The sequence below is a fragment of the Chiloscyllium plagiosum genome, chromosome 6, assembly GCF_004010195.1.
Source record: "Chiloscyllium plagiosum isolate BGI_BamShark_2017 chromosome 6, ASM401019v2, whole genome shotgun sequence".
NCBI classification, from domain to species: Eukaryota; Metazoa; Chordata; class Chondrichthyes; order Orectolobiformes; family Hemiscylliidae; genus Chiloscyllium; species Chiloscyllium plagiosum.
The window spans coordinates 63860067-63886626 of NC_057715.1; the positions used below are offsets into that span (position 1 = coordinate 63860067).

At 40.5% G+C, this 26560-nt stretch overlaps 1 protein-coding gene across 4 annotated transcripts in view; it reads left to right on the plus strand.

Annotated features, from left to right (window-relative positions):
* LOC122550643 (neuronal PAS domain-containing protein 2-like) overlaps positions 1-26560 on the plus strand; it is a 121815-nt gene that overhangs the window by 1381 nt on the left and 93874 nt on the right. For 2 of the 4 annotated variants that reach the window (XM_043691703.1, XM_043691707.1), the window contains one exon: positions 4764-4892. The exons of 1 other annotated variant lie outside the window; for it this stretch is intronic. The gene's annotated coding sequence lies outside the window, so the exon portion shown is untranslated. The remainder of the gene's footprint in view (positions 1-4763; positions 4893-26560) is intronic. One more of the 4 variants, XM_043691704.1, reaches the window with a different exon arrangement.

Genomic DNA, 26560 nt, shown 5'->3' on the forward strand with positions numbered 1-26560 from the left:
CCCCTCACTCACTTCAGTCATCCTTCCCCCTCACTCACCTCAGTCACCCTTCCCCTCGCACTGACCTCAGCCATCCTTCCCCACTCACTCAGCACAGTCACCGTTCCCCACTCACTCACCTCAACTATCATTCCTTTCTGCCTGTTTCGGCACCCCAAATATTCTGGTGAATAACAGCTTTCCGACCGTGTAGATTTAAGCGGAACTTTTAAAAACTCTTGCCTTAATGTTATGCATCTATCTATTCGGACTGCTGTTTATCTGTTGTTTTCGTGTGTGAAATCTTCAGTGACATTTCATAACTTCGCGTGGGCGGTGTTGTGAAAATTCATTCTTGCTTCTCGCTGATGGTCTGCAGCAAACATATTAATCCAGACCTATGGGTGAATTTTCAATGCTGAATGTCACGCTCAAATTACAGAGTTGAGTAATTACTGAGTTTCATTCGGTTTCCGTGTTATCTAACAAATAAATCCATAAAACTTACATATTTGTGGTATTGGTGCAATTGAGATTGCTGTACTTGTTATTATTTTCGCGGATTGCATATGTGAATGAATGGATGCATGTGAAGCCTGTTAGTCGTTTACTGCCGAGATACTATAATAACGGCAACATTTCTTTTTGAAATGTGTAGCAAATGAGCGTGTTTCAAAATGTCGCGCTTATAACCGTATAATTTAAAATAAATCGAACCCCTTTAAAAAATTATGTTTATTTATCTGAATTTATAGATGACGATACTGCCTTCATTCTCTCACTATCTTCATATTCATTCATACTCTTTGATGTTGCTTACCTTTTATATAACTATAAAGTTAAATCCATTTTAAGTTTGAAAATATCTACATTTTGTTTTGAACTTCATAGTTTCATTATCATTGCTGATTACAATCAATCATCTTCACTACTAAGTGATTGCAATAACTGTGAGGAACTGGTAGTTACTCTCAAAAATATATATGCAGTACTTTCACTGCCAATATGTAAAGGTCCTGGATATTAAGTGCCTGAGGCACACTGAAAGAAAGATCCCACTCCAATTTCACCTTTGTTAAAGGTCAGCTGATCTTATTGGACTGCAACAACCCGCTTCAGTTCTAACAAGCTAGAGTAGGGGAAAAGTGCTACAATCCCATGTAGTTGTAATTGAATGACCTGTTTTAAAATGTGTGTATTGATATTAAATGAGGACATGAACAGGCTAAATCATAATGCTGTTCGCAGTTAATGTTCACATGAGAACTTGGGCAATGTAGTGTGGCACTTGAAAGAGAAGGAAACAAGCTGGTCATATTATGTAAGTATTTATAATTCATGTGAAACCTTGTTTAGCATTATTTGCAGAGGTGCCCAGATATGTCTTGAGCACAAAAGGCAGGACAAATTCAACCCAGCCAGTTAACGTTCTCTCCAACATCAGTAATGTGACAGAAGGAGTTGTCAATAATGCTATCAACCAAAAGTAGCACAGGAATGACATTCTCACTGATGCTCAGTTTGGAATCTTTCAGGCCCATTCACTTCCTGATCACATTACAGCCTTGGGTCACAGCCTTTGTGGGCGGCACGGTGGCACAGTAGTTAGCACTGCTGCCTCACAGTTTAGAGACCCGGGTTCAATACCCGCCTCAGGCGACTGACTGTGTGGAGTTTGCACGTTCTCCCCGTGTCTGCGTGGGTTTCCTCCGGGTGCTCCGGTTTTCTCCCACAGTCCAAAGATGTGCAGGTCAGGTGAATTGGCCATGCTAAATTGCCTGTAGTGTTAGGTAAGGGGTAAATGTAGGGGTATGGGTGGGTTGTGCTTCGGTGGGGCGGTGTGGACTTGTTGGGCCAAAGGGCCTGTTTCCACACTGTAAGTAATCTAATCTAAAAACATAGCCAAAAGAGCAATGACCATCTCCAACAAGGGAGAATCTAACTACCCTTGATGTCAATGGCATTACCCCACTATCAAGATGAATAGTTGCCATTGATCAGAAACTAAATGCATAAAGCCATATCAGTGAATCACAACATTGTTTCAAAGGTTACTTGACCCATTGTGTCTGCACTCACTCTCTGAGCATTATGACTTCATGCCATTGTCTTGGTTTGTCCCCATTGATTTTTGTATTCTATTATAAAAAACATCTAATGGCCTCTTAAATGCCTCAGTTTGAACCAACCTCCACTGCACTTCCAGGCAGTGTATTCTAAAGTTTTTTTTCACACATAACATTTGCATAAACTTTGTGCCCTCCTGTTTTTGATCTTTTTACGAGCAGCAACAATATTTCCCTGTCTTCTCCAGCTAGACCTGTATTAATTTTGAAAACTTCTATCAATTCTCCTCTTAGTAGTATCCTCTCCATGGTTAGAAGAACAGGTTAGACACTAAGAATTTGACAGCAAGTAGCTCATCTCCTGTCTCCCATTGGCTGACCACTATACACAAGGCTGATGTCAGGAATGTGATGCAAAACCCTGCAGTTGCTGCATGGGTGCAGCTCCAACAACACTCAAGAACCTTGATACCATCCAGGACAAATCTGTCAGCTTGATTGGTACCATATCCATCACCTTCAATATTCACACATCTACAAGACTCCTTGCAGTAGCATACCAAGGCTCCTTTGACACTCGTTCAAACCCACAACATCTACCACCTGCAAGGACAAGGGCACCATGGTACAGGAAGCCATTCAAGAAGTGGGCAGAGAGAAGAAAATGTAGTTGTAATTGGAGTAGTATAATTAGGGGAATAGACACTATTCTCCGTGGCCAGGATCGAGCTTCCCAAATGCTGTATTGCCTCCCTGGTGCCCAGGTTCAGAATATCTCATCTGGGCTGCAGGGAACCTGGAGTAGGAGGGCTGTCATGCTTGTTGTGGTCCATGTAGGTACATACAATATAGGTAAAAATAGGTAAGCGGTTCTGCTGAGGGATTATGAGCAGGTAGGGGCTAAATTAAAAAGCAGAACCAAAAAACTAATCTTTGTATTATTACCTGGACAAGGTACTGGCATAGATAGAGGATTGGCTGACTGGCAGAAGACAGAAAGTAGGAATAAAAGTTTTTGTGAAAATCTGTAGCTTGGGTTGGTGGTCAGCGTTGTGGTCGGGTTGCCGAGCCAGTTGATTTTTTTTGCAAATGTTTCATCTCCAACTGGGTGACCCCTTCAATGTTGTGTAGCCTCCAGATGAGGGTCTTTTTCAGGATGGCAACCAGTGACTACTGGAGTTCCACAGGGGTCTGTGTTGGGACTACAACTATTCATGTTGTACATTAATGATTTGGATGAAGGAACTGAGGAGGTTGTTAAGTTTGAAGATGATAAACAGATAGATGGAAAGATGGGTAGTGTTGAGGAAGTAGGGACTTGGTAAGAGTAGGAGAGTTGGCAAATAAATGGAAGAGAGAGGGTGTGAGGTTATGCACTTTGGTAGGAAGAATAGAGGCATAGACAATTTTCTAATCAGGGTAAGTCTTCGGAAATCTGACACACAATGGGACTATGAAGTCCTCATTCAGGTTTCTCATAAGTTTAATGTGCAGGTTTAGTTTGTATTTGCTTTCCAAACTGCCATATTAGCATTCATTTCAAGGGGGCTGGCAGACATGGCTCTGGTCAGACTGCATTTGGAATGTTGTGTACAGTGTTGGGCTCTATCTTAGGAAGGATTTGGTGGCTTTGGAGGGGGTAAAGAGGAGGATCTCAAGAATGATCTTAGAGATAAAGAGTTTGTCATGTGAGGAGCAGTTGAGGACTTTAGGTCTGTACTTGAAGGAGTTTCGCAGTATATGGGGAGATCTGATTAGAACTTTCAGACTATTGAGAGGCCTGGATATAGTGGATGAGTGAGAGAGACTAGGCATTGCCTCAGAATGAAAGACAACCCTTTAAAAAGATGAAAAGGAATTTCTTCAGCCAGAGTATGATTAATTTGTGGAACTCATTGCTGCAGAGGGCTGTGGAGGCTAAGTCATTGGGTGTATTTAAGACAGAGATAGATAGGGTCTTGATTGGTAAGGCGATCAAGGGTTATGGGGACAAGGCAGGTGAATGGGTTTAAGAAACAGATCAGCCACAATTGAATGGCGGAGTAGAACTGATGGGCTGAATGGTTCCTATATCATATGGTCTCATACACACTTCCTTCCAAATCACGTGCCTTCCTGATGTGGAACTGTATTGCCGTTCCTTTACTGTCACTATGTCAAATCCTGGAACTTTCTTAACAGCATATTTTAGTCATCTACACTGTTTGCCTTTGCAAGATGCTCATTACACTTGGTGTATATGTTTGCTCAATCATTATTTCTTAGCTAGTGCAGAATATGGACATCATTACACAGTATACATTAATTCACAATGATCCTGGATCATTTACTGATAAAGGCTTATTAAAGAGGATTGACAACTTAAATCTGTCCTTTAGATATTTGGGCTTTACCTCACATTGTTTTTCTGCAGAATGCACAGACAAGTTGCACATCAACTACACTGGTTCTAAACTAGAAATTAGACAGAGACATTTCCAAGGAAAGACTGCAATGATTTTGCTGTCTTCATTTGGAATTTGGATTAAATTAAATGTGTGCTATTCTACACAACTTCACCCATGTCCATATTTGAGAGTGCAGGTCTTAATTTCTAATTCTGTATGTGTAATTTTATTATTGCACTGTCATTTTTTAAAGCTTCATTTATCTTTATTTAAAGTAATTCCTTTTACTATTCCCTATAATTGAGGATTTATATATCTGTATCCTTCCCAGGTAACCTCACAGTCTTCCTGCACTCAAATCAACAATACATGAAATTAAATGACGGTTAAATTGCAGACATTAAGAAATAACAGAGACTTAAGGAAGACATTTTGAGCAGTGAGGTAATGGAGTTAGTTGGTAAGTTAGTGGTGAAGTCTGGGTGATTATTTTCTGTTTCTTACTATGGTTGCAATATACACTGTAAAGCAAAATTCATTTCAAAAAGTAAACGTATTTCACAACAACACATTTTTTACACTGAAGCATTTAATTTAAGCCATAACTTCTGAATGTCAGCAGTGTATGAGCTAAGAAATAACTCCTATGTTGATTGACTGCCCAAGATGCCTTATCAAACAGGCAAATAGTTTATTGTTGGACCCAACCCTGATAAAAAAGGAGTTTATTGATATACTTTTAAGATTGAAAGATGTTATCTTGCTATATGTGAAAATGTATTTTAAAATGTTATCACTTATTCTAATGTCATCAAATGATGATGCTGGATAGTTTTGTTCAAAAAAAAAGCCACAGTTTGTATTTTCTTTAAATACTGGCATATTTTCTTTGGCCATGTGTCACATGCTTTAATATAATCAAATGACTCACGCTGTCCATTGTATCTGTTCTTCAGAAATATCTGGACATATAAATATCTGGACATGTGAATGGACAAAGTGAGCTAAAATATAGAGTCATAGAGATGCACAGCACAGACACAGACCCTTCGGTCAAAAGTGTTCATGCCAACCAGATATCCTAAATTAATCTAGTCCCATATGCCAGCATTTAGCCCATATCCCTGTAAACCCTTCCTATTCATATACCCATCCAGATATCTTTTAATGTTGCAATTGTACTAGCCTCCACCACTTCCTCTGGCAGCTCGTTCCATATATGTGCCATCCTCTGTTTGAAAGAGTTACCCCTTCGGTCCCTTTTAACTCTCTCCCCTCTCACCTTAAACCTACGCTTGTCGTTCTGGACTCCCTCACCCCAAGGAAAAGACTTTGTCTATTTACCCGATCCATGCCCCTCATGATTTTGTAAACCTCTAATGGTGATATTTGTGACCATTTTATGACTGATCATTTACAATGTTTTATTAATCACAATCTATGAATTGTGATAGTAGTAAAACTGAATATCAGACTTCTAGGACACAATATTCAATAATTTGACTATTTTTGGGGCCATTAACAATAAATACTTGGAGAATTGGAAGCAGTTAGATGAAAGATGAGATTTTAAATATTTAATGTCAATAAATTTAGGTTTTAAACATTAATATTGCAAGAGTAATTTTATATTTCCACTTGAACCAGATCTAACCCACCCCTGAAATGAGTGTAATTTTGCATGCATGAATATTTTGGCATCACTGATATAAGTGAGAGAAAGAGAAGCAATAATGAATGTTGGAAGGAGAGCAGTTTCCTTGAGTATGTCCTTTCTTGTTTGGTGCCACACTGGTATTTCTAATATTATACTTGCATATTTTTAAATGAGTTATGAAAAGAGACATGGGGGTTAAAATATGCAATTAATCCACTTGTTTATTGAAATGCAGGCAACATGTCACCTTCATGACTTATCATGAGAAAGATCGCTGGATGCCTCCAGTACTGACAACACTGTGCATTAGCTGCATGCATCAGCAAAGTTCCAATAAAGTCACATTGTAACACCATTAAAACCAGCCATTCCTCTTACATAGGAGGTGCATTATGGCTGGTGTACATGCAGTCTTTCCTTATTCATTTTTGCAAGGGTGTTGGTGGGTAGACCAGCATTAATTTCCCAAACCATATTGTCCTTGAAGAAGGCAGTGGGTAATCTTTTCGAACCACTGCTGTTCGTGTGGTATAGATACAGTGCTGTTGGGGAGGGAGTTCCACATTTTAACCAACAACAGTGAAATAACAGTGATATAGTTCTGAAAGGTGAATTTAACCTTTTATTCCTTCTTTAGACCTAATGAGACTTGGGTTTCTTTGTTTAAGCATGAGAGATGTACATATCCAAAGGTATCACAAAACTCAAATCTTTATTATAAAAACAAAGGCTTTATACTGTTTTTAAAGATGCCTCAAGGATTGGTGCTGGGTCCATTATTTTTCTTCATTTACATAAATGATTTGGATGTGTGCATAAGAGGTTTGGTTAGTAAGTTTGCAGATGACACCAAAATTGGAGGTGTAGTGGACAGCGAAGAAAGTTACCTCAGATTACAACAGGATCTTGATCACAAGGATCTGTTTTGGAACCACTGCTGATTGTCATTTTTATAAATGACTTAGACGCAAGCATAGGTGAATGAATTAGTAAATTTGCAGATGACACTAAAGTAGGTTGAGTAGTGGACAGTTTGGAAGAATGTTACAGATTGCAGGGGGATTTGGATAAATTGCAGAATTGGGCTGGGAGGTGGCAAATGGAGTTCAATTCAGCTAAATGTGAGGTGATGCACTTTGGGAAGAATAACAGGAAGGCAGAGTACTGGGTCAATGGAAAGATTCTTGGTAACATGGATGTGTAGAGGGATCTTGGTAACGTGGATGTGCAGCCATGTACATAGATCCCTGAAAGTTGCCACCCAGGTGGATAATGCTGTTAAGAAGGCATACGGTGTGTTAGGTTTCACTCGTAGAGGGATTGTGTTCTGGAGCTGCAATATCATGCTGCAACTATACAAAATGCTAGTGCGACCACACTTGGAATATTGTGTACAGTTCTGGTCGCTATATTTCGGGAAGGATGTGGAAGTATTGGAAAAGGTGCAGAGGAGATTTACCAGGATGTTGCCTGGTCTGGAGGGAAGGTCTTATGAGGAAAGGCTGAGAGACTTAGGTCTGTTCTCATTGGAAAGGAGAAGGCTAAGAGGGGATTTGATGGAGACATACAAGATGATCCGAGGATTAGATAGGGTAGACAGTGAAATTCGTTTTCCTAGGATGATGACGTCAGCTTGTACGAGGGGGCATAACTACAAATTGAGGGGTGATAGATTTAAGACAGATGTCAGAGGCAGGTTCTTTTACTCAGAGAGTGGTAAGGGCATGGAATGCCCTACCTGCCAATGTAGTTAACTCAGCCACATTAGGGAGACTTAAACAATCCTTGGATAAGCACATGGATGATGATGGGATAATAGGGGGACGAGCTGAGAATAGTTCACAGGTCTACGCAACATCGAGGGCGGGAGAGCCTGTTCTGTGCTGTATTGTTCTATGTTATATGTTCTAGATGGGCCAATGGGCTGAGAAGTGGTAGATGGAGTTTAATTTAGATAAATGCGAGATGCTGCATTTGGGAAAGCAAATCTTAGCAGGACTTGTACATTTAATGGTAAAGTCCTAGGGAGTGTTGCTGAACAAGGAGACCTTGGAGTGCAGATTCATAGCTCCTTGAAAGTGGAGTCTCAGGCGATAGGATAGTGAAGAAGGCATTTGGTATGCTTTCCTTTATTGGTTAGAATATTGAGTACAGGAGTTGGGAGGTCATGTTGCAGCTGTACAGGACATTGGTTAGGCCAATGTTGGAATATTGCATGCAATCCTGGTCTCCTTCCTATCAAAAAGATATTGTGAAACTTGAAAGGATTCAGAAAAGATTTACAAAGATGTTGCCAGGGTTGGAAGATTAGGCCACTGTTGGAATATTGCATGCAATCCTGGTCTCCTTCCTATCAAAAAGATATTGTGAAACTTGAAAGGATTCAGAAAAGATTTACAAAGATGTTGCCAGGGTTGGAAGATTTGAGCTATAGGGAGAGGTTGAATAGATTGGAGCTGTTTTCCCTGGAGCATCAGAGGCTGAGGGATGACCTTATAGAGCTTTATAAAATCATGAGGGGCATGGATAGGATACATCGGGTCTCTGGCGCTGTGAGGCAGCAGTGCTAACCACTGTGCCACCGTGCCGCCCACGGGTGAGAGGGGAAAGATATAAAAGAGACCTAAGGGACAGCTTTTTCACACAGAGGGTGGTATGTGTGTGAATGAACTGCCAGAGGAAGTGGTGGAGGCTGGTACAATTGCAACATTTACAAAGCATCTGGATGAGCATATGAATAGGAAATGTTGGGAGGGATATGGGGTGGGTGTTGGTAGGTGGGACTAGATTAGTTTAGGATACTGGCCGGTATGAATGAATTGGACTGAAGGGTCTGTTTCCATGCCTACATCTCCATGACTCGATGACTCCATACAACTTCATTTCAACTACTTCTACAAATAATAATTTCCACATAAGAGATTAGACAATTATCCAGCCATATCTCCACCTAACAGTGTTCACAAGAGTCACAGAGGGTCGGTGCAGACCGCAATAGTGAGTGTGTCTTGCAAGGAATATACACTGCTGCCACCATGTGCAAGTGATGGAAGAATCATAGATGTTGACTTGCACTTACAATATCTATATCACAGAATCCCTACATTGTGGAAAGAGTTATTTGGCCCATACCAACCCTCCAAAGGGCATCCCACCCCTATCCACACATTTACCATAGCTAACCCACCGAGCCTGCACACTACAGACAATTTACCAATTCACCTAAACTGCATATCTGTGGACTGTGGGAGGAAATCCATGCACACACAGGAATAACATGCAAACTCCACACAGATGGCCATCTGTGGTGAAAGGGTTAAAATTGTGTCCCAATACATGTGTGAATCTAACCGAAAATGGAAGGTGTCGCTTAGTCCCGTGTGCATGCACACACAGGAATAACATGCAAACTCCACACAGATGGCCATCCAAGGCTGGAATCGAACCCAGGTCTCTGCACTGTGAGGCAGCAGTGCTAACCACTGAGCCACCGTGCGTTATGTTGTGTCATTTAAATTTCTGGGCACCTATGATCCCTCGGATGTTGCTTGTGGGAGATTCAGCAACAATGATGTAGTCTAGCTTCATAAAGAGTCATGCAAGTTAGTCAGCAAGTGATTCTGACCTGGAAAACAGTGAAGAATGGAAATGCAGAGAGTGTGCTCTAAAGTTTTAATCTGCTACATCAAAGGCTTTGATGGAGGAAGTGGAGAAGAGATGTCCTGTATCCACAGACACCTGGGAGGCCATTCAGGTTCATGCTGGGAACCTGACTGAGAACCTGAATGTGATGCCTCAAGTTTAATAACCTCACATGAACGCTCATAATATTACACCTTCAAATGCCATCTCCAACTAACTGCACTAATAGACATTCCTGAATTCACCATATAGCCAGAGTCACTTGGCAACATTCTCTCATCAGTCAGGTCTCCTATCTAATATTAATATGCTTCCGCACACAGCACTATTGCAAGCCTCAAATGTACATTTACAATTTGCATAGATTGCTAGCTATTCAACCATGGTGACCACATCCAGCAAACAGATTGCATACCACTTACTGACACACTTCCCTCTACGTCTTAAAGGACAAAGTGAAACACAGCCAAATGCAGCAGGACATAGCAGGATGTGTTAGGGCGCAGTTGGGCCAACATGTCCTAATCCTGATTGTGATGGCAATTGCCATTGTTTGTTGAAATATGGCCAGCAACAGAGCTCAATAAATTGAAAAGTAATATATTGGCATACTTATTCCTCCTTCTCATATCTCGCTCTTTCTTCATCCCCTAATCTCTGCTGACCATAGGATGTAGATTGTATAAGTATTTTCCTGTTACTTTTCCCCTTTCCTCAACATTGCCTTATACACGTGCCTTTCTGCTTTCCGATACCTGAGAATTACAACTAACCAGGCAATGGAAAACCATCATAAACACATTGATGATGAAGAAACAACATTACTTGATTTCATGCTCATTCCCAACAGCTCAGATACTGAGGTTGTATGCATTTTAGTGGAAGGATTAGACACAGGATACACCAACCAAAGAGCAAGAATACTATACTTGCCAACTTATTGGAGGGTGAGGCCACACACAGGTCCTGATGTGGAGAATTCATGTGCGAACTTTAATGGGCCTGACTACAGAAAATGGCTGATGGATAACCACAAAGAATTCCTTGATTCATTGTGAAACCTATTAGAAAATTTGCATTCAGTGTTGAGGAGAGTGGAGATTCAAGGAGTATTGAGGATTGTGCACCAACTTGACATAGGGCATTGTGCAAAACTGGAACGATATTTTCCATCTTAGTGCTGGTAGCCCAATCTAATTACACAATTGGTCACGTCAAGTGACCATAGTCTTACCAGACAATAGAGAGGAGTGACTGGTGATGATTTAACCTGACGGCCACCATACCTCACGCAAGGGAGAGGTTAAGAAGGAGGTTAATGGTAACCTCAGCCAGTGTGGGAATTGAACCCATGCTGTTGGCATCACACTTGCTTTGCAAGTCTACCATCCAGCCAAATGAGCTACACTAGACCTCAATAATGGAACTGTGAAATGAAGCACAATGATAGCTGATTATCAACTTGTGTTGCTGCACCAGCAACTTCCACCAGATTTCTGAGTGCTACCATCATTGTTCCAGGTAGCTTCTAGCATTTGAAAGCAGGTAAGCAATCTGTACTGATATACCTCCACCCATGACTGTTAGTTGTTCCAGGATGACAGCATTTATTCTTGCACCCCTGCCTTTGCTGTTGCCTGACAGCTAGTTACCTCAGATTGATGCTGTGATGTGCAGTAAGAATTCAGATCTCCTAAACATGGAGCTGCTCAAGGCCCACCTCCGAAGCTATCTGCAGTCTCCAATGAAAGGCAGCAGTGCTTTATCACCCATGCTGCAGCCATTAGGCTAGCGTTGTGTAGGGACATTAGGACAGGATGAGAGCACTGAGGAGTGGACAAGGATGATTAGTTTATGTTTATTAGCAGCATGACGTGATATCATTTATAAATTTGGTTTGGAATGGTTATTTTCTAGTGGCATTCATTGTTACATTGTGGTGAAGAGGGTGATGTGATGGTCAGAACTGAGTTTTGGTGATTATGACTACTGGCAACGTACTAGAATTAATTCTTCACGTACAGCCTGAGGAGTCTAAGTTGTTGCTTCATCTTCCCCCTTGCCCCACCTTCCTGCTTCTTCTCTTCCCTCTTCTGAAACAGTTATTCCTACAGCAGGTTAGGCAGCAGAGCTGTTACTTTATCTCTCTTATCAGATGCCTTGTGGCTCTCGTTGCATGTGTGTCTTGCGTGTATATAGGTGTTGTGAATCCAGATCACATGCCACATCACCAACAGATGGCCTTTGTTGGCCAATGGCCACCCTTTGGTATGCTCTGGTGGCTGAAATGCAGAATGAAGGCATTGTAGCTGATACCAGGATAATGGGAATTGACCTGCTTAGTCAACTGTCACACGCATCAGCTGAATATTGTGGGAGGAGAATCCCTTTTGGTTTCAGTACATGGAAGAGTTAACATGTGGTACAAAGCAATGGCGTCCATTTAATGACAATGTCCACCATTAGTGAAAGTGTGTACTCATTCAGCCTGTTTGTCTCATGAAAGGGAGAATAGAATGTTGTTATCTTTCTTTGCCTCACAGCCTCATTGATTTCTCTTATGCAACAGTGGACAGCAAATCTCAAGTTCCTGTTAATGTCTCTGGCTCAATGTTTAGCAGAAATCTGGATGGGCAGTGCAACAAATCTTGTCTCTTGATTGGCACTTGCAGATGCCAAAATGACTGACTATGGATTAATAGTCTTTAAGTTCCTTTAAGCAGGGGAGGATTACTACTCAACCATTTTGCAAGCTGAATTTCTGATTAGAGGAATGAATTGTTGATGCTTTGGTTATTAGTCGACTGGATATCTGTACTGAGGTCTCCACTTTTCACGGTAGATCTCATTGACTCCAGTGGAAGACTAGAATAAAAATCCAAGTTTTCAGATGATACATGTAAACATAGGAACATGTATAGACCATTCAGCCCTTTGAATATCTCTCTAATTTCCACAAGGCAGTTTAGGCTAACATTATCCCCAGTGTACTTATTTAAAATGTAAAATGACTTTATCAGAAATATCAGTGCTACAAAACCAGCAGCCTTCTAACGACTGGTGCGTGACCCTGTAGAGTAATTACTAATATTAATTAAACACTGTAGGCTGAAGGAAATACAAGCTATTCCTTTGGATCAGAATGATCTTAAATTTCACATGGTATAATGTTCCTAGTTTCACAAAATGCTATTCATTCCACTGATCCTTTGCTGTAAATAGCACCACAGAGAGCTTGCCAGTTTGCTTATATGATTATGTTTTTCCTTTTGGTTTTATTCATAAAGGGATTGATAATTGTGAAGGTTTTCATCTTATGAGTGTTATGTTTCAGCATTTCTTTTCCATTTGATTACAGAACAGGATCAAATTCGACTTTGGATGATAGTGTACATTTTACACTGTCAGCTTGACTATTTGTAAAACCTTCTCTGGGTTTTAGTTATGATTAAAGGCAGTGGTGATCACAGAGACCCTACAGCGCAGAAACAGGCCATTCAGCCCAATAAGTCCACACTAACCCTCAGAGCATCCCACCCATCCCCCTCCCCCTCCCCCTATCCTATCCCTGTAACCCTGCATTTCCCGTGGCTAACGCACCTAACTTACACGTCCTTGAACACTATGGGTAATTTAGCATGACCATTCCACCCAATTTGCACAGCTTTGGACCGTCGGAGGAAACCAGAGCACCAGGAGGAAACCCACGCAGACACGGGGAGAACGTGCAAATTCCACACAGACAGTGGCCCGAGGGTAGAATCAAACCCAGGTCCCTGGTGATTTTTTTTAGATTCCCTACAGTGTGGAAACAGGCCCTTCGGCCCAACAAGTCTACACTGACCCTCCGAAGAGCAATCGCCACCCAGCCCCATTCCCCTACATTTACCCCCGACGAATGCACCTAACACTATGGGCAATTCACCTAACCTGTACATCTTTGGACTGTGAGAGGAAACCGGAGCACCCGGAGGAAACCCATGCAGGCATGGGGAGAATGTGCAAACTCCACACAGTCAGTTGCCCAAGGCGGGAATTGAACCCAGGTCCCTGGCGCTGTGAGGCCGCAGTGCTAACCACTGAGCTGCTGTGCTGCCCATTGGTTGGAATTGAAAGAAAACTATTTAAAACAATTTAAAAGTAGAAAATGAGTAAATTAGGGAAAAAGAAGGAAGGAAATGGTTGCTAATATTTAGGAGATGGCACAAGGGATTCAAATTTATATTAAAACAATTGTTTTTGCTCGACCCCTGGGTTCTCATAGGCTTTTTAATGTCGAAAAAGCATAAAGAGAAAAATCTCCTTTACCTTTGTGTCACTGATAAAACAGAATAAAATACACAATACTTGTTAAGATAAATGTTATAATTATTATTCAATAAAAGAATATTTAGAATACAATGATTAATATAATCAGATTTATATCATTTTTAACTGTACTATATTTATTTGCAGTAGATCTTGTTTAAAACCAAATTATTTTACCCAATGGATTTCTATGAATACAACAAAATGCTGTTAACTGTTGAGACAATTGACCAAATGAAGGAAGTAATCAACTGCGTTGCTGTAGAATAGTTAGTAACCAAACAATTGTTAATAATTATAGAAAGGAAATCCTATACTTTTATTTGTCTCTGAAAAAAGTTTCATTTCTATTGAAATGATTGTCAGTGCATACAATGGTCGTGAACAGTACGTCGCGTTTCATGAAGATATCTCATGCCACACAGTGTGACAGATCATTTGAATGTGCTGGATGTGTTTCTCATATCATTCTTCTTTGGCAGGGGAAGGGGAAAAGGGTAGTAAAAGCTTCTAAAAGAGCATGGAAATTATAAATCTAGGTAACCTATATCGATCCTGCAAAACTCATTCTTGGTGATCAGACAAGCATTCAGTGTAAGGCCAACTGACAACTGCATCCATAGAAACAGATGTCCAGGTATCAGTTTCTCCAGATGAATGTTTGGCTAAGTGCCAAAGTTGATAAGGCAGTCAGCTCAATGGGATTCTCTTGAAGTGGAGTGATAACTTAGCCATCTTCATGGGGTTATAATTAGTGTTTCCTTTGTTAGTTTGTTTTTTCAGTGTCTGTGAGCTGAATTTTCAGTGAGATTCATGTTGGGCAGTCTGCCATGGTCAATGTTGATTTTTCTCTTGCAATGTTTCATTCTTTACCTCCGCAGTATTTCTGGCACTGAAAGCCAGGAATTGAGACTGCCACTCTTCGGCTCCACTACTGTACTATGGCCCAGAAAGGGAAGCTGGAACAGTGTTTTGCCAATGAGGAGTTGGTGGGTGGTGTGTTTCCTTCTGACCACCAAAGGAGGCCAAGGTACCAGACACAATCAGCATGTCAAGTGGTGTCCTGGGTGAAAAGCAATACTCAGCAAAGCTGTAAGGAGGTTAATGACTTTCTGAGCATTACCAGGGTACGTCCCACCATTTTTTCTTTGGGCACCAGGATGGAATGGCCATGCGATTCCTGCTCCAGCAGATAACAAAGTTTGACAATGATATACTGGGACTGCACTGGTTCTCTGAAAACTGTAGATAATGACAGCAAGGCTAGTAGATCTGGAGTCTGGTCATTCTTCTTTGTCTCCTTGGTGATCTTCACATGCTGGTTCCCCTCTGGAGACAGTGTCATAACTGCTGGGTATTATTGTTGTTCCTTGGTTTCGTGACAACATTGTAATTGATGTATTCTTAAACACTGCCTTTGCATGTACACCAAGGCCACAAGCAATCCTCCAAGCTCTGGTTCCACCTCAGAATTCAGAGAAATATACATGAGTCATAAAATGCTAACGTGAAGGTAAAGCAACTAATTAGGAAGACAAACAGAATATTGGCCATTATTGCAAGGAGAATGGAATGGAATACAAAACTAGGGGAATGTCTTGCTGCAACTGTACAGGACATGGAGGAAAAAACACCTAGAATACTATATATTGTTTTGGACACCTTACTTAAGGAGGAACAAATTGCAATTGAAGGCAATTCAGAGTTGATTCACTAGGATGATTCGAGGATGATGGTTTTATGTTAGAGTCATAGAGATGTACAACACGGAAACAGACCCTTCAGTCCAACTCGTCTATGCTGACCAGATATCCCAACCCAATCTAGTCCCACCTGCCAGCACCCGGCCCATATCCCTCCAAACCCTTCCTATTCATATACCCATCCAGATGCCTTTTAAATGGTGCAATTGTACTAGCTTCCAGCACTTCCTCTGGCAGCCCATTCCACACACGCACCACCCTCTGCATGAAAAGGTTGCCCCTTAGGTTTCTTTTATATCTTTCTCCTCTCTCCTTAAACCTGTGCCCTCTAGTTCTGGATTCCCCTATCTCAAGGGGAAGACCTTGTCTATTACTCTATCCATGCCCCTCATGATTTTATAAACCTCTATAAGGTCACCCCATCAACCTCTGACGCTCCCAGCCTATTCAACCTCTCCCTATAGCTCAAATCCTCTAACCCTGGCAACATCCTTGTAAATCTTTTCTGAACCCTTTCAAGTTTCACAACATCCTTCCAATAGGAAGGAGCCCAGAATTGCACACAATATTCCAAAAGTGGCCTAACGAATGTTCTGTACAGCCGCAACATGACCTCCCAATTCTTGTACTCCGTACTGTAACCAATAAAGGAAAGCATACCAAACACTTTCTTCGCTATCCTATCTACCTGCGACTCTACTTTCAAGGAGCTATGAACCTGTGTTATCAGGAAAAATTGAGCAGATTGGGTCTATGATGATTGACGTTTAGAGGAAATGAGAAGTAATCCTCTTGAAACATGTAAGATGTTGAGGGAGCTCAACAGGTAGTTACTACGAGGCCATGTCTGCTGAGGGGAATGTGGAACCAGGGCCACAGTTATTGAAAGACAGGAGGTCCCATTTAAGGTAGAGATGAGGAGGCTTTTCTTTCTCTGAGGGTTAAGGTTTCCAATTTTCTTCCATAGAGGACAGTGAAAGCTGAATCATTGAATATATTCAAGGCTGCGATAGACTCATTTTTGATTGACAAGAGAGTCTTATGGGGAGCAGGCAGGAAAATGAAGCTATGATCATAATCTGATCAGCTGCACAATGGCTGAGCAGGTTCGAGAGCCAAATTCTGTTACTAATTATTATGTTCCATTGAACCAGAAGCCATCAACGAGAAGACTATATACTATGTAGAATATGTATGTGATTTCTATATGTTTGATATGCTATAATTTAGGAGACAAATTGATTCTGCTTTTATTTTATGATACAACAGTTATGAAGGCAATATATTGTTTGCAATGCTTAACAAATTTCTCCTATTTAGTGCATATTAGTCTAAATACTAGCACCACAAAGGTACTTACATAGTCAGGCTTTTGAAATACTTCCTTTTTGTGAAACCTGGACAGTTTTGAATGTACTATCCCATTCGCCATACATTCTGGAGTGAGTCTCCGTATTCTATGAATATTACCATTGAAGTAAATAAGAATTTCTAAGATTGAGTTAACATTTATTCCTACATATTTTTGAGGGAAATGTTCACATAATAATTAGAGATTTAGATCATGTATTAGGCAATAGTATGCACAGTTGTGGGAGAGGGAAGGAACTGAAGAAGTAAGTGAAAATAACATTTGAGCCAAAAATACTTTTGTGCTGGTTTATTATAGCCTTCAGAGCTTCAGGGAAATGTGTACAAAGAACTGGGTTTATCCGCCTAGCAGTTACACAAACATTCTTAATATTTTTTGCGTGACTAACAGAAGCTCAATGAGCCAAGTTTAATAAAAGTATATGGCAGGCATGTAAGATAACAATGACATTACATAGCGCTTCCTGGAATAAAGCTATTTAAAGTGCATGGGATTAGAATATTGAATGTTATAAAATGCATAGTTCATAAACACAAAGCAATTCAGGACAATTGTAGGTAATGGTAATACAGGTTACATGAGAGCAACTATTCAACAAAAATAACATCTGAACCTGAATCACCAGTGAGTGTAATATATATAAGATTTGGTTAAAGTGAAAACGATGTTATGTAAGACATTTCGTGCAAACCTTTGATTTACTATTGCAAACATGTGCTGGATTTTCCTCTGGACTTTGCGATTCCTGTTGTTTAAGGGTCTGAAAGAGTGAATACATATTTGGAAAGTAAGCACCAACAGCCTCTGTAGCAATATAAGGCCTTATTCAGAAAATCTGTAAATCGTTTTCGTAACCCACTAAACTTCATATTCTTTACTCATCAAAACTCTTCTGATTAGTCCAGAAAGGTGGATATCCTAATTTTTACACAGTCATTTTGACCTTTAAGGAATGCACATGTACACGTTGACAATGTTGGACTCCTGTCATAATTCACACTGAGCAATGGGCCAGCACTGTTTCCCACTGATGTCATCTAAGATAAATTAGAATTTAAAGCTTCAAGTAAAATCAGGGTAAAAGTATGTTGGTGACCCAGAAGACTTTGGGAGAAACAGATGCTGCTGATTGCTGACAACAGCAAATTCCACACACCCTGTTGGCAACACTCAATGAAGAAGAATACATCAGAGAGTGACAGAGGAACCATTTCAGACCTGACTGAAGACACACAGGATCAAGAAAAAAAACATACAGTTCCAAAGCAGAGGTACAGACTGTTGTTTGACAGTGATCTGTGGAAAACTGAGTTGACACAGTGAGCCAACCAAATATCTCTTGTAAGGGCAGGCTGTAAATGTAATGATTTAAATGAGTTAATTAAGGTTGAAAAGGCAGTAATTTTTAAGTGTTGTAGCTCCAATTGGGCATCACTGCAATATTGCATGAATACCATGAGGCAGTGCTGGAGAAATGGGAAGAGAGTCATCAGATGGTATATCAGAGAGCCAGGGAAATCACAGCCAAGCAATGGGCAATTTGAAGGTATGCAATTCTAGTCTAACACAGAAATTCTTTTAGGAGGCAGGAAGGATACAACAGGTCTCTGAACAATGCTCGGAAACACAGAAATCTTCCAGTGCAGTGGACAAGCATGGGAAAACCTTAGATAAAGAAATAAATTTATTTACATAAACAATTGGAAATACAGCAAATTATGTTATTGTTCTTTAAGGGACAAATGAAACATCAGACAAGTTCAAAAAAGGTATTGAAAGCTTTTGACAATTAGTTGTCCTTGGGAACTGATAAAATTCTTAAAATAGCAAGATTTAACAAGAGAGCATAGCATCTAGGTGAATTTATAGATGACTTAATTAATGATCTCAACTGGCAAGTGGTAAAATACAACTTTGGTGACTTAGCATGGAAACATTGAAAATATCACCCCTGCTTTCAGTTTGTCTATCTTTATAGATACAGAGGCAATGCTGTTAGGAGTGTTAGGAGAGAGTTCCAGGATTTTGACAGTGAAGGAACAGCAATATAGTTCGTGTTCCCTGCCACACCTAACTGGCTACATGGTAGAGTCACAAGCTTGGAAGATGCTGACAGAGGAGCCTTGATGAGGCAATGCAGTATATGTTGTAGATAACATAGACTGCTGCCACATGTCAATGGTGAAGAAAATGAATGGAGATGATGGCAGATGGGGTGCCAGTCAAATGGAATGCTTCAGTCTGGATGATATTGTACTTCTTGTACAATTCTTGGAATTGTATCCATCCGTACAAGTGGGGGGATATTCTGTAATACTCCTCACTTGTAGGTGGTAGACATGCTTCAGTAAGTGAGGAGGTGAGTTACTCAACACAGAAATCCCTCTGACTTGCACTTGTAGTCACTGTATTTACTTGTCTGGTCCAGTTCATTTTCTTGTGAATAGGGGCTTCTAGTATGATGATAGTGGGGAATTCAGGGTAGTTCCTCAGGGTAGTATTAGGCCCAACCATCTTCATCTGCTTCATCAATGACCTTCCCTCCATCAATCATAAGGTCCAAAGTGGGGATGTTTATTGATGATTGCATGATGTTCAGTACCAATTGCTACGCCTTAAATATTGAAGCAGACCATGTTTAAATGCAACAATATATGGACAATATCCAGGTTTGGGCTGACAAGTGGCAAGTAGCGTTTGCACCACACAATGCCAGGCAATGATCATCTCCAATAAGAGATAATCTAGCCACTACCTCTTGACATTCAATGGAGTTACCGTCACTGAACCCCCAGTATCAGCATCCTGGAGATTACCATTGACATGAAACAAAACTAGGCTCACCATATAAATTGGCTACAATTGCAGGTCACAGGCTAGGAATACTGCAGCAAGTAACTTACCTCCTGACACCCAAAGCCTGTCTACAAGGCCCAAGTCTGGAATATGGTGTAATACTCTCAATTGCCTGGATAGGTGCACCGCCAACAACATTCAAGAAGTTTGACAACATCCAGGAAAAAGTAGCCCACTTGATTGGCACTACATCCACAAGCATCCACTCCCTCCACCGCCAAAGCTCAGTAGTAGCACTGTGTGTATAATATACAAGATGCACTGCAGAAATTCACCAAAGCTCCTTAGATAGCACCTTCCAAGTCCATGACCAGTTCCATTTGGAAGGACAAAGGCAGCAGATACATGGGAACACCATCACCTGCATGTTCCCGTTCAAGCCATGCACCATCGTGATTTGGAAAGATATCGCAATTCTTTCACTGTCGCTGGCTCAAATACTGACAGTCACCTATCTAAGACCTTGTACAGAGGGCTGACCACTGACAAATGGTTTGTGGCATCCCACATAAACAATGTGCAAAACTCCATAAATAAGCCCTCTCCATATGCCACATTGACCAGCAACAGTGGGAAGCAAGGCATACATCGGGCTGAGTTTAGAAGTTACATCAGGAGTGCTGCAGAGAGTTTTGGAAATGAGCAAAAAGCCTGCATTGAAGATAAAAACAGGATAGACCCAATTGGCCCCAGCAGTGGCTACACCTTCACCTGTATTCACTGTGGGGAGAATCTGCCAGTCATGGACTGTCCTGACTAGCTGTCAGCTGGTTTGCAATGAGTGAAGACAATTTTCCTAATATTGTTATCCATGAAGAAATGCCAAGAATTGGATGTTCAATCAAGTCTTTTTCGTCTAAAATATTAAAATTTGAACAGATAACGAAGTTCTTAAAGGGCACTGAAGCCAAGGATGTCGTGGTCAACCGAACAGCAGAGTTTCAAAGTCTTGCATCTGTTTCCTCCAATAATTCTGTCTGGCAGGAGAGTGAGAGAACAGGACGCTAAACCTCCAGACAAGTTTATTGTATTTCTAACTGAATATGTGACTTTAAGGGCCAGAACTTCCCACCCTGAAGTGGGACCAACTTATGTTGGGAAGGATTTACAAGTCCCTGCATCAGAATTTCTATCCGTATGGAAAAGGGACATATCATGCAACTGCAAGCTATTATTTCAATATAGCCTGTTCCATTCTAACAAGAATGAAGTGCCATACTTTCTCTCAACAAACAAGAAGAATATGATCATGCCTTACATTTGTTTTCAATTTCCAGCTGACCTTACCAGTCTGTTGCTTTCTCCATAGGCATATTGCCATCCATTCAGCACACTTCTTCCCCTGTAGTATAAATTGTTGTGATCATTTGAATTTTGGCATTCTCATATTTGTGATGAGTGCAAAATGAAAAGCTTTTGGCAATGTCTCCCTTTTAAACAATATTCAAAAGTAATTCTGTATCATTGCAAGCCTCATCATCACGGTAAACACTGAACAGACTGTTAAATTACATTGCCATTGTGTAATGCTTTCTTTTTAAATTGACCTAGTTTTTTTTATATTTGCCAGCAGCAGGATAATCCTGTTTGGAACTGCTAGAGAGGGTGGAATTGCCAAGAGATTTTGTAATTGTTCAGATAGTAATCTTGATTGATGAATGCTGTTGCAGACTGCTGAATTGTAAAATGTGCTGCTTTTGTAAGACAGTTGTTTATTTAAAAATTTGGTGACATAGCCAATAAAATGTAGCTTTGATGAGGGCTTTCTTTTCCATAGAAATATAACAAATACAGCGCTAGGAGATAAGATTTCCAATAACCGTAGTAACCTAATCCATTCATGCTGCTTTTAGTATTTTTCAGTTGTGTTTCTGTGTAATTGTGCATTAAGTTCTGAAGTGGATTTATCTGTGAAGAGTAATGCAAAACATGGTTTCTGCAATTCAACAGTACTAAAAAAAGAAGTCTTTTTATTTATATAGCTATCTGGATAATCAATGTTTTTATATGCTTGTGATTCTTGCCCTTTGCAATATTAATTCAAATTTTATGGGGACATTCTCTTGATTATCCAGGTTAAATTAGCAGTGGCCTGGAATTTTCTGGACAAGCATAAATCAAAGATATGCAAATCTCTACGTCTAAGTGGATGCCAAGTTGCTTACTATGATTTATATTAAATTTCCTCGGAGTCTCATTAACATATGTTGAAAACATCAAAACCATAAAACAAGCAAAATCAACATCAACAAAATACACTTCACCACTTAACAGTGCTACGCTTTGGACAATGGCAATGCTATTGTCAGGCCACTTTGTGCAACTTGACAAGCATGCATCTCGTACATCAGGACAAAGTGTATTTCAGGACTTTTGTTTTGCTGTCTTTGTGCTCACTCATTCTGTGCACAACATTTCTGGCTTACCTTGCCTTTTTGCACATTACCACATCATTCAGTGAGTTTCCTCCCAGAGTCCAAAGATGTGCAGTTTCAGTAGCTTTGCCATGCTAAATTGCCCATAGTGTCCATGGATGTGCAGGCTAGGTGGATTAGCTATGGGAAATGCAAAGTAACCAGGATGGGTCTGGGTGGGATGATTTTTGGAGCGTCAGTACGGACCCAGTGGTCCAAATGGCTTGTTTCTACACTGTAGGGATTCTGGAAGGTAAAAGCTCACTATACTTCTGCCTTGCCTTGCCTCTTAGCATTGACACAGAGTCAGGAAGTTTGTCATGTTTGCTGGCAGTGACCAGTCAAAGAAGTGGACATAAACAGAGAATGTTAGAGAAACTCGGTAGGTCAGGCAGCATCTATGGAGGGACTAACAGGTAATGTTTCAAATCAGGTGTGACTTCTTCAGAACGGCTGGACTCAAACTGTTAACCCTGTTTCTCATATAACGCTGTCAGACCTGCAGATTTCTGCAGCATTCTATGTATTGATATCAGATGTCAGCATCCGCACTATTTTGCTTTGATTATAATCATAGAATCCCTACAGTTTGGAAGCGGGCCATTGGCCCATTGAGTCCACAGCAGCACACCCTATCCCTGTAACCCTGCATTTCCCATGGCTAATCCACCTAGCCTGCAAATCCCTGGGCACAATGGGCAATTTAGCATGGCCAATCCAACTAACCTGCACATTTTTGGACTGTGGGAGGAAACGTGTACACAGACACTGGAAGAACTCCACATACAGAGTTGCCCAAGGGCAGAATTGAACCCAGGTACCCAGGCATGCAAGGTAGCAGTGATAACCACTGAGCCACAGTGCTGCCCCATGGGGTTGGACATATTACTGTATGGAACAGTGCTATGTCAATCTCACATCTTTGATATGTGCTGGAAGCTTATGGCAAATACACTCAACATGCTTCAATGAAATACCCATGTCCCAAAGTCTAAGGTGAGAAGTCTTCAGTCAAGTCAAGGGGCACTGTCATCAGTCAGTCATCACCATCCAATCAAAATCCAGTAGCTAGGACATGGCTAGGCAGTTGTTAGACACAGAGTCATGAGTTCTGTATCATTTCAGTCCTGCAGCTGATTAGTGGCAACTCAGTTGAAAACTGCACTGAGATCAGTCAGTGGCCCAGTCACTCATCAGTCATGGCTTTACCTCCAAGTGAGTCAGGGGTGTGGGCCACGGTCAATTGTGAACAGTGATAAGACCTTACACTACATTGGGCATTAGGGAAAGAGTAACAGTCCCTTAGAGTCCTGACATGATGTGGCTGTAAGGATGGGTAGCCTGTGTGGCTGGATTCATGAGGTGCTATCACTATGACAGTCTGTCAGACCAGTAATGGTATGAAGTGGCAATGTATTAACGAATGTGAGTTTCTATTTACAATGAAGTGTTGACCATGCCACCTATGTGCCCTCAGAAGCTTTTCTTTCATGTTTTCCAATCATCATGTGTACTGAAAAGGGCCACTCTTAGCTGGCAGCATTTGACCATGTGCACAGTTGAGCTTTATATATGGTGCAAGCAGCAGAACTCCTAGTAGGTCTCAGCAATGGTGAGTTCTTCTGCCATTGCTGAGTATACAATAGAGCAAACACAGTTCTGGAGAGGTGGGTGCATACATAATGAGGTGAGCATTGGAGAATTTCATGAGATAACACACTAGAACTTACAGAGAAACACTTGCTGTGAAACCATGAATGACCTGTGGCTAAGGACTGTGCTAATTGTCTGTTCTCAGATACAAGTGTCTGTTCCTTTAATTTGCTTTTCCTTCAATCTCTTCAAAATGATGTGTGTCATATTGGGAGCTTAGTGTGGAGAGATTGCAGGAGTATATATCTTTGCAATGACAATGCTTAAGGACTGAGTTAGGGTTCTGTCTTCCTTCATCTAAATCAATTTTGTTTATGCCTGGATTCAATTTTCATGTATAACTTGATGAATCCAGACCTAATAAGGATCCCTGGTTTACTATCTCATCTCTGTTAGTCATCTGAAAGCTAAGTCCTAATGTATTTTCTTCAACCTGTGATATTCTAGTGTCCAGAGTATCTTTGCATGTGCTCTACTCATTTTTAGAAAGTAACAGTACAGGTCATTCTGCTATAATGCACATTTTGTTAACACTGATTCACCATAATGCGACTGATAAATTGGGGACATTGTTTCTAAAGCGCAAACTTTAATGTGTGTATTAGTTATAACGTGATTCCGGCCCATTGGTTTAAATGATGCTGCTATTACGCGATTTTCTTATAACACGGGATTGCACAAGAACGGAACTACCACATTAAAGCTGAACTGACTGTAACCACATTTTTATAGTGTTGAAAAATAAATATGCAAAATGTTATACAATAAATCATTTTCTCACCTGTACACATTTCGTTGAACAATAGTGCATGCATTTGAGGGATATGGTATTGACACCATAAAAATAATGGATAAAACTGAGATTATGGAATGAGGTTCAGTTTTAAAATCCTTTTTGTTATATTTTTTCTTTCTTCTGCATATTTCTGGCATATTAATTAATTTAATAAATGTGAGGCTCAGATCAAGAATCTCTGCACAAAATTAAAAGTACCTAAACTGTGCCAACTGAATCCTCTTTAATATAATGTAACCTGTGCGAATAAGGATCAAATTTATCTCTGCCTTTTTGGAGAAGCATAGTGCCATTTAGAATTTTTAAATGTAGGTGTGATGGTGTGTAAAAAGTGGATAACCTCATTGGAACTATAAGGAGGGACTGGCAAATGTATTAAAAGGCATGTTGAGAGGAACTATCAAGAGGAACTCTAAAATATATCAAGGCCTTTAGAACATCATTTTAAATCTTTGGTAAATGTAAGAAGTGCAAAGAAAATAATTTCTTCTTATTTCACTCTGTTGACATAAGCATGATGCCTACCAATACTGGATTAGTGCTGCATGATGGATTTCAGAATCTAATGCTACCACAATGAAGTACCTGCCATGTTATTGTTTGATTGAGACTGACATTTCTAAGTGGTCATAGACATTTTGAAGTGGGACAAGGAACTTTTATGCCTGTTTTTATGATGGATTGTGCATTTGTAACAGGTACACTTTCTTTCATTTCAGTACAGATACTGAGGTCTGACTTTGGTGGCTATTGGATAGGTTGGCATGATAAGTGTAAGCGCAAAGAAAAAGGGTTGGGAGCATGATTTGGCATTAAGTTGTGATAAGGAATAGAATGGATGATACAGTTGGGTGAAGAAGCATAGATTTGCATGGGGGGTGCTAGGGGTTATGGTAGTTGGTTGCACAGTTTAAGATAACATGAGTTGGCATACATGAGGCATGAGGAATGTGCAGGGGAGTTAGAGTTTGTGAGGGATGAGGGCTAGAGTGACAGTTCTTGTTGTTTTGATTTTTAAAAAATGCAACACAATGCATGTGTACTTGGACAGGTTTTCTGCTTAATCTGCCTCTGAATCCAGTAGCCTCTGCATGTGTTCTGGGTCTTCTGGCCCAACTCCCAAAGAACCCCACAACCTCCGGCATTTCATCAATCTGTACAGCAGATTGTAGATGTTTTATATATGACATTGGCTTTACAATAGTTCTGTGTCCTTGGTTAGAAACTTACAGGCCATTTTCCTCCTTGTCAAGGCTGTGGAGCTTGGAAATGTCCCAACTCCGTACTTCTGACTAATGAATGAAAATCCAGGCTCAGTCACAGTCAGACAATAGTCACCTGGAGCAGAAAACCAACTGAAAACAATGACTACTATGCCAATTGAGGCAAAGAGACTGTTTCTGTGTTATCCATTGAGCAGAATGCTAGAGAGGTAGAACTTGGAGATATTGAAAGATCCAGAAGTCACCAAAGGGTGCCATGCTGATGCATATTAACTCACAAATATTCAGGAGGTGGAGTGAATGACCTTTCAAAGGAGACTGAAACACTCACACTTGGGGGACAACCTTGTCAAAGTTCTTAAAGAAGCTACAAGGAACTTAAATAAACAAAAATATAAACAGCCTTTATAAAACAAAGCAGTGGGAAACTTGTATCTTCTGGAAAAGAACACTGAGGTAGTAAAGAAAGCTAAAGATAAAAGTGATCTGAATTGAAACATGGCA